This window comes from Monodelphis domestica, chromosome 4 (genome assembly GCF_027887165.1).
Source record: "Monodelphis domestica isolate mMonDom1 chromosome 4, mMonDom1.pri, whole genome shotgun sequence".
In the NCBI taxonomy this organism is placed as follows: Eukaryota; Metazoa; Chordata; class Mammalia; order Didelphimorphia; family Didelphidae; genus Monodelphis; species Monodelphis domestica.
This window is the reverse complement of record NC_077230.1, coordinates 29,515,002-29,528,767: the sequence shown is the minus strand read 5'-3', so window position 1 is coordinate 29,528,767 and position 13,766 is coordinate 29,515,002. Positions and strand designations below refer to the sequence as shown.

Below are 13,766 nucleotides of genomic sequence, written 5' to 3'. Positions count from 1 at the left end.
ACCTGAGTTAAAATTTGGCCAAAGACACTTATAAGCTATGTGAGCCTTAGCAAGGAACTTAAACCTATTTGAATAAGTTTCTCATCTGTAAAATGATCTGGAGAAGGAAATGGTAAACTACTCAGGTATATCTCATATATATGTATATATAAACATACTATGAATAGGTATGCTTACATATAACATACAGACATATAAATACATACTACATATAATACACATACACATATATGTATGTATATGGAGGCTGACAGAATGACAGAGAAAGAGTGCACATTTCTAAGATAGAATACTTTAGGTCATCATTAATATTATTAACATCAGGAAGAAAAGCTGTATTGTTTTTACATTCATTTTGCTTTTGAATTTAATATGTGTTGCTTATTCAAAAAAAGAAAAAAGTGAGGTTGACAAAAATGCATGTGATTGCAAAAAAAAAACCCTTAATGACTACATTGCAAACATTCAACCCACTTTCTAATGATATTTCATTTACTAAATTTAATTCTTAAGACATTATTTCTATTATGACTCTCCTGTTATAACCATCAATGGACACTTCATTACTTTCTACCTATTTGGAAGGGATTGGTAATAAAGCAATTGAGAAAAAGCTCATATCCTTCCAGAACAATAGTTATGGCTCTTCTGGTCACTAAATCTGTGATCACATCATACTCTTATTCAACCTTTCCTGCCCTGATCATTTCCCAGTATATTAAATTTTGTAATATTTATTGAGAAAAGAGATGGGGAGATTAGAAAAATGGGGGGGGGATGGGAGGTCTGTAGCAGGGTATGGAGGAGTTTAAGGGTAGAGAGGGAATATTGTTCAGTGAGGCAAAGGAGGGAGATGCCCCCTGCTGAGAGGAAGCATCAGGGGTCCGATAAGGACTGTTTGTCTTGAATGACTGAACTGATGTTCAGCTCCCTCTATGCCCCAGGAAAGATAGTCCACTTATCTGACTGTGAATTCAAATAATATAAAGTTGGGATTGGAGTTTTTTCCTCAGTTACAGGGCTGAGGCCAGGCCTCATACGCTGGTAGCAGTTTTCTCCTACTCCCGTCTACTCTATCTCAGTCCTCGCTTTGTCTAATTTAGAATCTTAGCAGTAGATAGAAAGCAAAAAAGAACAGTTCTAACTTTCAGAAGTGATTGGGCCTGAATCTTCAGACTGAACCAAGAAGAGGCAGGCCACTCCATTCTGGGCTGAATGAGCTCCTCCCTCCTCCAACACCAGGAAGGAAGTAAAGCCGGGAAGGAAGGAAGTGCTAGTCACAAGACCCAACTGACACTTCCAGTTGGCCCTTCTCCAACCAACTGTTAGTCTTATTTCCTTTCCACAATTTGTGATATTGACCTGGAAAGGTGATTCAGCAGATTCTCAATCAATTTCTCAGTAATAATCTAGTCTGAAATTCTTAGATTTTCCCCAATATCTTCTCTTTCTTTGAGCAATTGTGGGTACTTCCTTCTATTTTACCATCACAATGACTCATCTTCGACTCCAGTTCACACTCACTAATCCATCTGACCCTATTCATTTTTTGTTTCATCTAGTCAGCGTTTTTCATCTGTTGTTGGTCTTGCCTCTATTATTTCATGTTTTTGAGAGTGGAAATATCAGAATGCCTTTCCTAAATATCTTCTTGGGATTAATAAGAGAAATGTGAACATGTTAATATTTTCTCTCTCTCTATTTCTCTCTCTCTCTCTCTCTCTCTCTCTCTCTCTCTCTCTCTCTCTCTCTGCTCTGGCTCTCTGTCTCTCTTTCTCCCCATTTCTGTCTCTGTGTTTGTCTGTCTCTTTATCTCCTTCTGCCCCTTGCTGTTCCCCATTTGGGGTTTTATTAGAAGGACATTTCTTCCCAGGTTAAAAAAACAAACAAACAAACACACAACAGAAATGTAGACAACTCTATGTAATGGCTATGCTCAGACACTTCCTTCATCCCTCAAGTCAAGTAACATTAAAAGAAAAAGGAGTTTACTTTTTTTACTAATCCATGATTATTATCTGTACAAGTATGAAATCTATGCCATATTATTTTGAGGATTTTTTCTGTATCTGGAAAAGCAATTTTATAGAAAGTGATTTTGCTTCTCTGGACCCTAGGAAACAATTCTGCATTAAAGATAGGGACATGCAGAAATGCAAAAAAAAAAAATGGTACCCAAGACAATTTTCCATGATTGCCAAATATGAATATAGAGCCTTGCTATTTCCTTTGCTCCTATTGTAGCTATTCTTTCATCTCATAAGATGAAGGAATATTGAAGATGGATGAGATTTTAGGAGCTTAAAAATGCCAAATAAGCAGGGGTTCAGTGACAAGAGTTCATCCCAGAGTTTGCCAATAGTCAATCTAAAGAGACTTCTTAAGTTATCAGATTAGCCTCAGCAATGAGTCCAACATATTTCTTAACTAACCTATATTTGGAAGAGAACATGGGGAACTCACTATTTTATAATCACATTTTAAAGCTTGAATTTATTCTCCCATGGGTTTGGGTGGTATATTGAAAAATGTGTATCCATCTTTTATTAGCAGAGAGAGATGGTGAAAGTAGGAAGAGAAATGACTATTTCTGTTCTTGATTTATCTTTTTGTTAAGTATAATTTTTGTATTATATGTATATAAGTATATAGATATATACAGTTCCTATATGTGTCTGTGTATTTAGCTTATAGATTATTTGAATACGTATTATATGTACCTAGGAATAAGTACATGTTCATGATGTATGCATTTTTATGCTAAGTCAATAAATATTTATTAAGCACCTAGAGGCACTGTGCTAAGTATTGAGGATACAAAGAAAGACAAAAAAAATGGTCTTCACCTTGGAGGAATTCATGCTCTAATAGAAGATGTCACAATTGAATTTATATAAATTATTTTTGATAGCATATTGAGATGGAATAATAAAATGAACAACTTAATTCTGATGAGAGAAAATGTTTTAAAAGTCAAAACCATGTTAGAAAAGATATTCATAAAATTCAGAATTGGAGAACAAAATTTGGCAGATAAGAAGATTAAGTACAAAGGACATTATTTTAAGAAAGAGGAAGATCATGCTTAATCGGAAACATTATGAAAAGGGAGAATAGATCTATGAAAGAATAATTGCCTACTTAACATGTTTGATTAGGATTGACCCAGACCAATATGTCCCCACATAGCTCCACAGATCTATTTTTATAAACTCTTTAAATTTGGGATGATTGAAGATCATCTTGAATTTATGAGTGAATGGATGCTTGAATCAAACATCAGTGTTGAACTGTGCTCTTAGCAACTAACTGCTTGTGATTTCAAACAAGTATAAATTTTGATACTTTTGTTAGTCCCACTCTGATATTAAATATACTGGTTTGTCAGAAAAGAGAATTTGGTTATTTTAAAACAGTTTGCTTAATTATTCAAATAACCTGTTTTTTAATAAATATTTCAAACTCATCATATTGTTCGGTGCCCAGTCTAGTTCTATCTTAAAGAAGCTTTCATTAAAAAGTGAATTGTGTCAGAGGATAATTTAATTAATTTATGAATCATTTGAGTAATTTAATTTTTAGTATCTTTTGTGTTTATCTTCTAATCAGAGCTTAGAATTTTTAGGTAGGCCTCAAAGGAAAATCTGTATAAGTGGTGTGAGACTTCAGAACAAGATCATCACTCTCATTGTGTATTAAGCAATATTAAACAGTCTATTCTATTGTATAAGGAAAAGCTATTAGATGGACCTGTATTATTGGAACTACTATCCCTTATGAGGGCACATTGAAGCTTTTATTGCTTGAAGATATTAAGATGCCATATTGTTTTTCTCTTTATATTAGGTTTTGGGTCCTGGGGAAATTTTAAATTCTGACTTTCTGTCATCCTACAAGGAAGAAATGACTACCTTATTATACCACCATCAAAGAGATTAGATTTAAGTGAGAGAGGTAAGTCATTCTTAAAACACATTATCTGCATTGATTTTTATTTTGATAAAAGAGTTGGGGATGTTATTTTAAAGTATAAAACTAACTTTCACTTTTATAACTTTAGAAAGATTAAGCTTAATTGGTCAAAATGCTAATTTTCTTATGATCATAGGATATGATAATTTCTAAAAAAGGCAGGGAGAGTGATTTTGAAATTTACTGTCCTGACAGTATCATGTGAAATGATTTTCAGAGAACAAAATACTTTAATATTTATTCATTTTAACTTGGTAAAAAGAATCATACAATTTTGAAGTTGAAAATCCTTTAGTGTGACATATGAAACAATAAACAGAATGATTTCTCTCTCTCTCTTCTCCCTTTCTCTGTGTGTGTGTATGTGTGTCTGTCTTTCTGCCCATCTCACACATAGTCAAAACCTGGAAAGACATATGAAATGATGCAAAGTGAAGTAAGCAGAACCTACTTCTATAGAAGGAACTGATGGACCCTGAATGAAGATTGTAGGATGCCATTTTCCACTTTATTTCCTTCATGACTTTTTCACTGGCTTCTTCATTCATAACATGATGAATATGGAAATACATATCATATGATGATTAAGTTGTTACTAAAATTAAAATCTATTACATTATCTGATGTCTTGGGGAAGGGTATGATCATAAAGAGAAAGTGGCTCACAAAATGTCAGAAAATGATTATTGACAATTATAATGGTTAAATTGGGATTTTGACTAAATAAGAGAGTTATAAAAGAGGAGCAGAACCAGGAGAACATTGTACACAGAGACAAACACACTGTGGTATAATCGAACGTAATGGACTTCTCTATTAGTGGCGGTGTAATGTCCCTGAACAATTTGCAGGGATCTAGGAGAAAAAAACACTATTTATAAGCAGAGGATAAACTGAGGGAGTAGAAACACCGAGAAAAAGCAACTGCCTGACTATAATGGCTGAGGGAACATGACAGAGGAGAGACTCTAAACGAACACTCTAATGCAAATACTAACAACATGGCAATGGGTTCGAATCAAGAACACATGTGATACCCAGTGGAATCACACGTCGGCTACGGGGGGTGGGAGGGAGGAAAAGAAAATGATCTTTGTCTTTAATGAATAATGCATGGAAATGATCAAATAAAATACTATAAAATTAAAAAAAAAAGAACTCCCCCCCCAAAAAAGTGGTCACAGATTATTATCACTTAAGTCAGGGAAATTATTAGCAGTTCTTCTTAATGTTCCTCAAAGAATTCTAACTCCAGACCCTAGTGTTTTTCTCTCCTAAATGGAATGTTCTCTGCCTCTCTGACTTTGTCTGTCTGTTCTGTTTTCATCTGTACTTCCTGAATCTCCTGGCTTCCTTCAAATTCCAGCTAAAAATCCATCTTCTATAGGAAGTTTTTTTTTTCCAATCCTTTCTAATTCTAGTATCTTCCCTCTATTGATTGTTTCCTATTTGTCAAGTCTGTTGTTTATTTTTTATAATTTTTGTATGTTATCTCTCCCTTTAGCTCCATGATAGCAGAGACTATCTTTTGTCTTTCTTTGCCTCCTCAAATCTTAAACAGTATCTAGAACATAGTAGGCATTTAATAAATTTTAAATGATTGACTGCCAATTAACTGTAACAACTAATCAACATTCTTAAAAATGATTATATGAAAACTTTTCATATAGAAACTATTAATTCCCAAAGTAGCTCAGTATAACCTGAATTGGCATAGCTCTAAAGATTACGTGTGTGGGTGTTCAAGAGGTACTAACACCTTTGGTGTGAGGGCTTGATGACCCCTTTTCTGGGTTGTTCATCTACATTTGGTTTCCATCTGTCACTCAACTCTCACCTGCAACTTCAAGAAGCTGGAGCATGCGCAGTGATAAAACCCTGGTAAATCATCTTAGCAGATAGATAGGCTAAACTAGGACGAGGGTAACAGATGGACCAAAAATCCATCAGTGAGTTATACAGGTGTCTACCCCAAGTATGTGAAGACTTCCGCAGGTGGAATGGGCAGATGAGAATAATTTAGTTCAATGGCCATGGCCATGAAAGTGGCTGAAGTAGGCTCTGAGTAGCACCAAGAAGTTAATTAGATATTGTAGCTTGTAGTCCAAGGTCATATACTGCATCCCAGGCCATCACTAGTTGTCCTGGCTTTTGTCTTACCACTGGAAGAAAGTGGGAGGCTGAAGACTTTTTGCAACTCTGTCTTATTCTTATCAAAATTCAATTCATGCACAAGTTAAGCCATCACCCCATTATGTCATTAGTTCTTGTCAAAAATGAAGAACAAATAGCAAAATTATTATTAATATTCAGATGAACTTACAAAGATAATACCTCACATTTATATAATGCTTTAAGATTTATATAGCAGTTTACAAGAGAAAACACATATATGATTACATGGATGATTTGATGGTGCAATATATGAGACCTTCAGGTTTGATTTACCAACAATGAAGGTACCTTAAGAAAGGCAATATTACATAGTGCATTGGATCTCAAAGTGTGGTCTTCAAACCTCTAGTGATTCCCCTATTCTTTCAAGGGGTCTATAAGGTCAAACCTATTTTCAAAAATAATTCCAAGATATTATATGACCTCTTGAAATAATTCTCCTTTTTCCAATTGCATGTCTATATGAAACTCAATTTTATTAATAATTATCAACCAGAAACAAAACATATTGTAATGGCTCAAACAGAAATAGATATAGTAATCTCATTAACATTTATTAATCCAGACAATAAAATATTTTTATAACTATGTAAAATATTTGTACCATTCTCATTAATTTTTTATTTTGGAAAATATAATTATTTTCATAAAAATTTGATATTAACAAATAATAACTTTTATTGTATTTTCAGTGAATAATAAATACTTATAATTTATTGGTTTTGACTTCTAATATAGATCTTCTCAGTAAAACACCCACCCTTGTTTTTCTAGTCATTTAATTTGTATTATACATCAAACTTAGAAAACCATGAAAATAAAATTAATTTAAGAGATTGATTTATGAATTCTGAATTTGAAAATTATACTCCTTTCCTTCATGTTTAAGATGTTTGTGAGATAAACCCCAAAGTGATTTCTCAATGTTTTGACAATCCGTAAAAGAATTGCAAGCAATTGGCAGCTAGATGTTTCAAAATAACTAATAACAAAGGAAATACAAATTAAAACAAGCTGAAGTTTTATTTCATTCAGCAAAATCACAAGAATAGTAACAGATGAGAATAGCCAATATTGGAGATATTGTGGAACAAGAGACATACTGAAACAGTATGTTTGCCCTGAGAAAGGTTCTAATAATTCTGGAAAGCAATTTGTAATTATTCTAGGAAAGTAACTAAAATTCTTTCCATAAAAATCACATTGCAAAGGATGAACAGGAGGGAAAATGAAGCTAGAAAGAAAGAAAGATACAATATATATGGAATTATTTAGAGGAATGCTTTTTGTACAAGCAAAGAAGAAGAAATAAAGTAGATGTCCATAGTTTGGAGAGTGGTATAATCAATGATTATACCTGAATATATGGAATATTTCTCTCTTAAAATCAATATGAAAAACACAAAGAATACCAGAAACCAGGAAAATCATATATAAATCTAAATTAAAATATTATGGATTAAACTTAAGAACTGGAATTCAATATCACATTTCCTCTTGGATAAAGTAAATTCCCACTTTTAAAATTAATTAACACTCCTCCCCATTAATGTATAATTTCAAGGATCTAGAACATAATGATGTTAACTAATTTTCATAGAATCACACAGACAGCATATATCAAAGGCATCATTTGATCTTGTGCCTTCTTGGCTTTGAAACCAGTTCTTTCTCCCTAAATTTTAAAAATAAGGAAAAACAATATAAAAATTAACAATGTAATTTTAATGAACAATTTCATTCTAGAAGAAAATGAGCATATACCTTCTTCCTTACTTTATGGAAATAGGATTATGGGCTATGAACACTAAATACACTGTCAGATTTGATTGATGTGTCGTTATTTTTGTTAAATTGCTTCATTCTTTTTTAGAAAAGGATATTAATAAAAATGAAATGAAATGGATTATAAAAGACATTAACTGGACAGGAAAAAGGACCTTCATGTCCTATACTCCCCCATGATACAAATAGATGAAATATCTGCCATCACTACTGATTTTTTCTCTGACAGAGTTTGCAAAATTCTAGCTAGCATTATCTCATTATAGCTATTGTCTTCTTATCTTAGGAAAGTGATTTTTCTTATCTATCATTTAATTTTTCTCTTACTCCACATGCAACAGATACTTAATAAATATTTCTTGAATACTTGTTTTGAACAAATTCATAAAAACAATTTTGAAACTGAATTCACAAAGATAATTGTGCATTCCAAGGAAAATATTAGATATGCCATTAACTTCTCAAACATTGGAGCAGAGATAGTAATTCCTCAGTTCATATACACTCTGATCCTTTCTACCTTCAGCTGTGAAAACAGATAGAAGAAAATTGTTTATTTACCTCATCAGTTTCTAATTCTAAATGTCAAAGAATTAAGCTTCTTAATTTAAAGTCTCTATCTTTCTACCCACTTAAAAAAAGTGGCAAATAATATTGGGCAACTTTATAAGATTTCATTTATTCAGCCTAGGTTTGAAAACTCCAAAGCAAATTAGATGCAGAGAGTTCATACTCACATGATGAAAAACCAGCAAGACACCAGAAATACCAAGTGAATTAAACCCCCCACTTTGCACAGTTGTAATCATCAGTATACCTGAACTACATCAATCTTTGCTCAAACAATAAACAGAGCAATGGTACAGCAGTAATAGAAAAATACAGCTGGATAATGGAAAATTCTGTACAAATGCTCAGAAAGTTTAACAGATACATTTTGATGGAGTTTTTTTTTTTAACTCTAAAGTATAAAACATGCTTTTTTTAGTGACATAAAATTGAAGTAATAGCAGGTTGTGAAACTAAAAATAGCATTAAAAAGACTACTATGAAAACAAAGCACTACACATTTTAAGATTTAATAATAATAATAATATTATTAATAAACTATTGTTATAAATGGTGTGATTGGGGCATCACTCAGTGGATTGAGAACAAAGCCTAGAGATAGGAGGTCCTGGCTTCAAATTTGACCAAAGACACTTCTTAGCTGTTTGACACATGGCAAGTCACTTAACCCCCATTGCCTAGCCCTTATCGCTATTCTGTCTTAGAAACAATACATAGTATTGATTCTAAGATGAAAGATAAGAGTTAAAAAAATAATAGTGTGTAATAGTGTGAACTGGTGGTGGTATTTAAAAAATTGATATTTAGATATTTTCTTTCTCTAGATCATATTTGTCTTCAAGAATACCTTTTGGAATAGAAGCTCCACATTTTAACCATTGTTTTTAGTTATCATAAGAAATAACTTCCTAAATTATGAATCTCTATTACTAGTGAAAAGGTAAACCTTAAATTGGAATACTATGTTGCTTAGTTAAAATAATACCCAGATACTTCAGTGACACTGTGAACACCCAAAAACAGGTACTACAAATAGTGATAGAGAACATAACTCAGCCATGTGCTCTCAACTTTTCCCTTGTAAATCTCTAAAATGTCCATCAAACCTACCAAATGCCTCTTTTAGTTCGTGGTCCAACTATTCAATTTCAGTAGTCTTCCAGTAATGACATGTCACAAGTTATAAAATAGAACAGTCTACGAAGAATTAAAATTATTGTTCACCCCCAAATTAGAGGCATGTGAATGGTATAATAGCATGATAACATCACTAAAGAAGACTACTCATGCAAAGTGTCATAAAGATTATCAACCTAGAGATATATGGTTGGAAAAGGAGATGAGTTAGTTATGTATTAAAACTGAACTATAACTAGTGGAAAGAACATGGGCCTCATACACATGATAGCAAGAGAGCTATTAAAATTAAGAAAAACTATTTCAGACTTCCAAGAGGCAGAGTCGAGATGGTGGCATAGAGGCAGCAAAAGTTCAGACTTCTGAAAACCCTTCCTTACCAATTACAAACTAAATTCTCTTAGGGGACTGAAAATCAAACCTAACAACAAGACAGAGACAAGGAACCCTCCTGCTGGACTCAACTTAAAAGGTACACCCCCAAAAAACCTGTATTCAAGAACACTCGGGTTTAAGAGGAAGGAAGAAGGAAGGTCCTAGGACCCCTCCCACAACTAGAGCTCTAAGCCTCCAGTGGCAGCTGGAAACTCTGGGCAGGCAAAGGCACTGGTCTGGAGAGATTACATACTGGGCAAAGCTGTGCCAGGCTTAGAGAGTTGAACACAGCCAGTAGGGAGCAGTAAGAGAAGGAGCACAGAGTGGGCAGCCTAGTTGCAGCAGAAGAGACCCTCCATATTGCTCCCCCCTTCCAGGAAGTTTTGGCCTCAGGAGACATCCATCCCAACCTAGGTAGACTTAACACCATCAAAATCTTCAGAGGTCAGGGAATCTCAAGCTCCAACACCCCTCCCCCATAGACTGTGCTGAGAGATTTGCTGACAAAGCTCCAAGAGGAAAGACTGATAGAAAAGTCTAAAACCAAAAAATAAATAAATAAATGGGAGGAGCAAGAGCCCAGACAACTTCAGGAAGTAAAGAAGGGGTAAATGTAAGCAAACAACAGAAAAAGAAAAAAAAAGAAATTACAATCGGCAGCTTCTATACAGTCAATGAACAAAGTGTAAATGGAACAGAGAAGGAGGAGGGGAAAACAAGCAATAAAACAGAAAATCCAGCAAATTGGATACAGGCTTTGGAAAAATTCAAAATACAATTCAAAACACAATTAAGAGAGGCTGAAGACAACTGGGAAAAGAACTTAAAAAGTAAGATACGTTATCTAGAAATAGAACACAATGTCTTGAAAGTGAAAATGAATCAGTTTGAAAATGAGGCAAAGGAGATGAAAGATCAGAAGGAAAAGGATGACCAAAAAGCCAGGGATGAAATCTGGTTTTTAAAATTCAGAATACAACAACTAGAAGCAAGTAACTTCATAAGATAGCAGGACACTATAAAACAAAATCAAAACTATGAAAAAAATGAGGAAAATATGAAGCATCTCATTCATAAAAAAAGATTTAGAAAATCTTTCCGGGAGAGACAACTTAAGAGTCATTGGTAAACCAGAAGATCATGACAAAAGAAAAAGCCTGGACATCATACTACAGGAAATTATCAAAGAAAACTGCCTTGATATTCTAGAACAAGAGGGAAAAGTGGAGATTGAAAGAATCCACAGATCACCTCTTCTAAGTACTGAAAACACAGGAATATTATAGCCAAATTTAAGATCAGACCAAGGAAAAAATATTGAAAGGTGTTAAGAAGAAGTCATTCAGATACCATGGAACCATAGTGAGGATAAAATAGGATCTGGCTGCATCTACACTGAACGACTGAAAGGCATGGAATATGATATTCTGGAAAGCAAGGGAACTAGGTCTACAACCAAGAATCAATTACCCAGCAAAATTGACTATATTCTTTTTTTTTTTTTCTTCAAACCCTTACCTTCCGTCTTGGAGTCAATACTGTGTATTGGCTCCAAGGCAGAAGAGTGGTAAGGGCGAGGCAATGGGGGTCAAGTGACTTGTACAGGGTCACACAGCTGGGAAGTGGCTGAGGCCAGATTTGAACCTAGGACCTCCCTTCTTTAGGACTGGCTCTCAATCCACTGAGCTACCCAGCTGCCAAAATTGACTATATTCTTACAGGGAAAAGTATGCTTATTTAACAAAATAGAAGAATTACAAGCATTTCTAAAGAAAAGACCAGACTTGAACATAAAATTTGATGCCCAAGCACAGAACTCAAGAGAATCATTAAAAGGTAGTTAAGAAAGGGGGAAAAAAGAAAAACAAACAAACAAACAAAAACAACAACAATTTTTTAAAGAGACCCAATGAGTTAAAATGATATCTATCCTATAAGAAAAGAGATCATTGGTAACTCTTAAAAATTGTTATTATCACCCGGGCAGCTAGGAGAATTATACTTAAGAGGGAACAGTGACAAACTGTATAGGATGAAAAGACAAGACATAAATTTGTATATAGATATATGTATGCATAAATACATATTTATGTATATACATATATGTATATATACAACTAGAGCTTAAAAAAAGAGGTCAATTCTAAAAGAAATGGGAAAAGAACCAAAATGGGATTAATTTATATGTCACAAAGAAGCTCATGGTGGGAGGGGGGAGGATATCAATACACTGGAAGGATATAGAGGTTGGAGATAGGAAATACTCAACTCCTACATGTACTGAAATTGACTCAAAGAGGGAAGAACAAGCAAATACATTGGGGAAGAGAATTGATTTGTGCCCTATAGGGAAGTAGAAAGATAACAAATGGACTGGTGGGGAGGGAAGCAATACAAGAGAGGGAGAGGGTTGGGGGTAGTATAAAAAAATTGTAAAGTAAATAAGAGAAGAATAAGAAGAGAGGGGGAGTACAAATGGTAGCAAAATAAGGGTGGGAATAAGGGGGACTGATTTAAAACAAAACATTGGTGTAGAAGGTAATGATGAAAGAAGAAAAGGCAGGACTAGGAGTAGAAATCAAAATGCTGGGAAATACACAGCTGGTAATCATAACTCTGAATGTAAATAGAATGAACTAACCAATGAAGTACAAGTGAATAGCAGAGTGGATTAGAATCCAAAACCCTACCATATGATGTCTACAAGAAACACACACGAGGAAAGTAGACAAATATAGGGTAAAAGTAAGAGGATGGAGCCAAATCTATTGGGCATCAACTGATAAAAAGAAGGCAGGAGTAGCAATCATGATATCTGACAAAGCCAAAGTAAAAATGAATCTAGTTAAAAGAGATAGGGAAGGTAATTACATCCTGATAAAAGGCAGTATTGGCAATGAGGAAATATCAATATTCAACATGTATGCACCAAATTGAATAGCATCCAAATTTCTAAAGGAGAAACTAGTGGAGTTTGAGGATGTAATAAACAGAAAAACTATACTAGTGGGGGACCAGAACATTCCTGTATCAGAACTAGATAAGAAATAGATAAGTTTCCTTCCTTATATTCAAGTTATTACTGATTCTGAGTTTATCTTGGTGTAGGGTGTGAGATGTTGATCCAAACCTAATCTTTCCCATACTGTCTTCCAATTTTCCCAGCAGTTTTTATCAAAAAGTGGGTTTTGGTCCCCAGAATTCGAATATTTGGATTAATCATAGACTGTCCTGCTGAAGTAATTTACCCAAAGTCTATTCCACTGATCCTCCTTTCTGTCTCTTAGCCAGTACCAAATTGTTTTGATAACCACTGCTTTATAGTATAGTTTGAGATCTGGGACTGCAAGTCCTCCTTCCTTTGCATTTTTTTTCATGATTTCCCTGGATATCCTTGATCTTTTGTTCTTCCAAATGTATTTTGTTATGCTTTTTTTTTAATAATTCTGTAAAGAAGTTTTTTTGTTAGTTCAATGGGTATGGCATTAAATAAGTAAATTAATTTGGGTAGGATTGTCATTTTTATTATGTTAGCTCATCCCACCCATGAGCAATCAATGTTTTCCCAATTGTTTATTTTAGATCTAGTTTTAGTTGTGTGGAGAGTGTTTTGTAGTTGTGTTCATATAGTTCCTGAGTTTGTCTCGGCAGATAGATTCTTAAGTATTTTATATTGTCTAGGGTGATTTTAAATGGAAGTTTTCTTTCTAATTCTTGTTGCTGTGATGGATTGGAGATACATAGAAATGCTG

General features: G+C 33.9%; 1 long non-coding RNA gene across 2 annotated transcripts in view; it reads left to right on the top strand.

Annotated features, from left to right (window-relative positions):
- The window catches only part of LOC103105659 (uncharacterized), a 272,991-nt gene that overhangs the window by 107,266 nt on the left and 151,959 nt on the right, over window positions 1–13,766 (top strand). For both annotated transcript variants that reach the window (XR_467006.3, XR_008918328.1), the window contains exon 2: window positions 3,847–3,954. This is a non-coding gene — a long non-coding RNA (uncharacterized LOC103105659). The remainder of the gene's footprint in view (window positions 1–3,846; window positions 3,955–13,766) is intronic.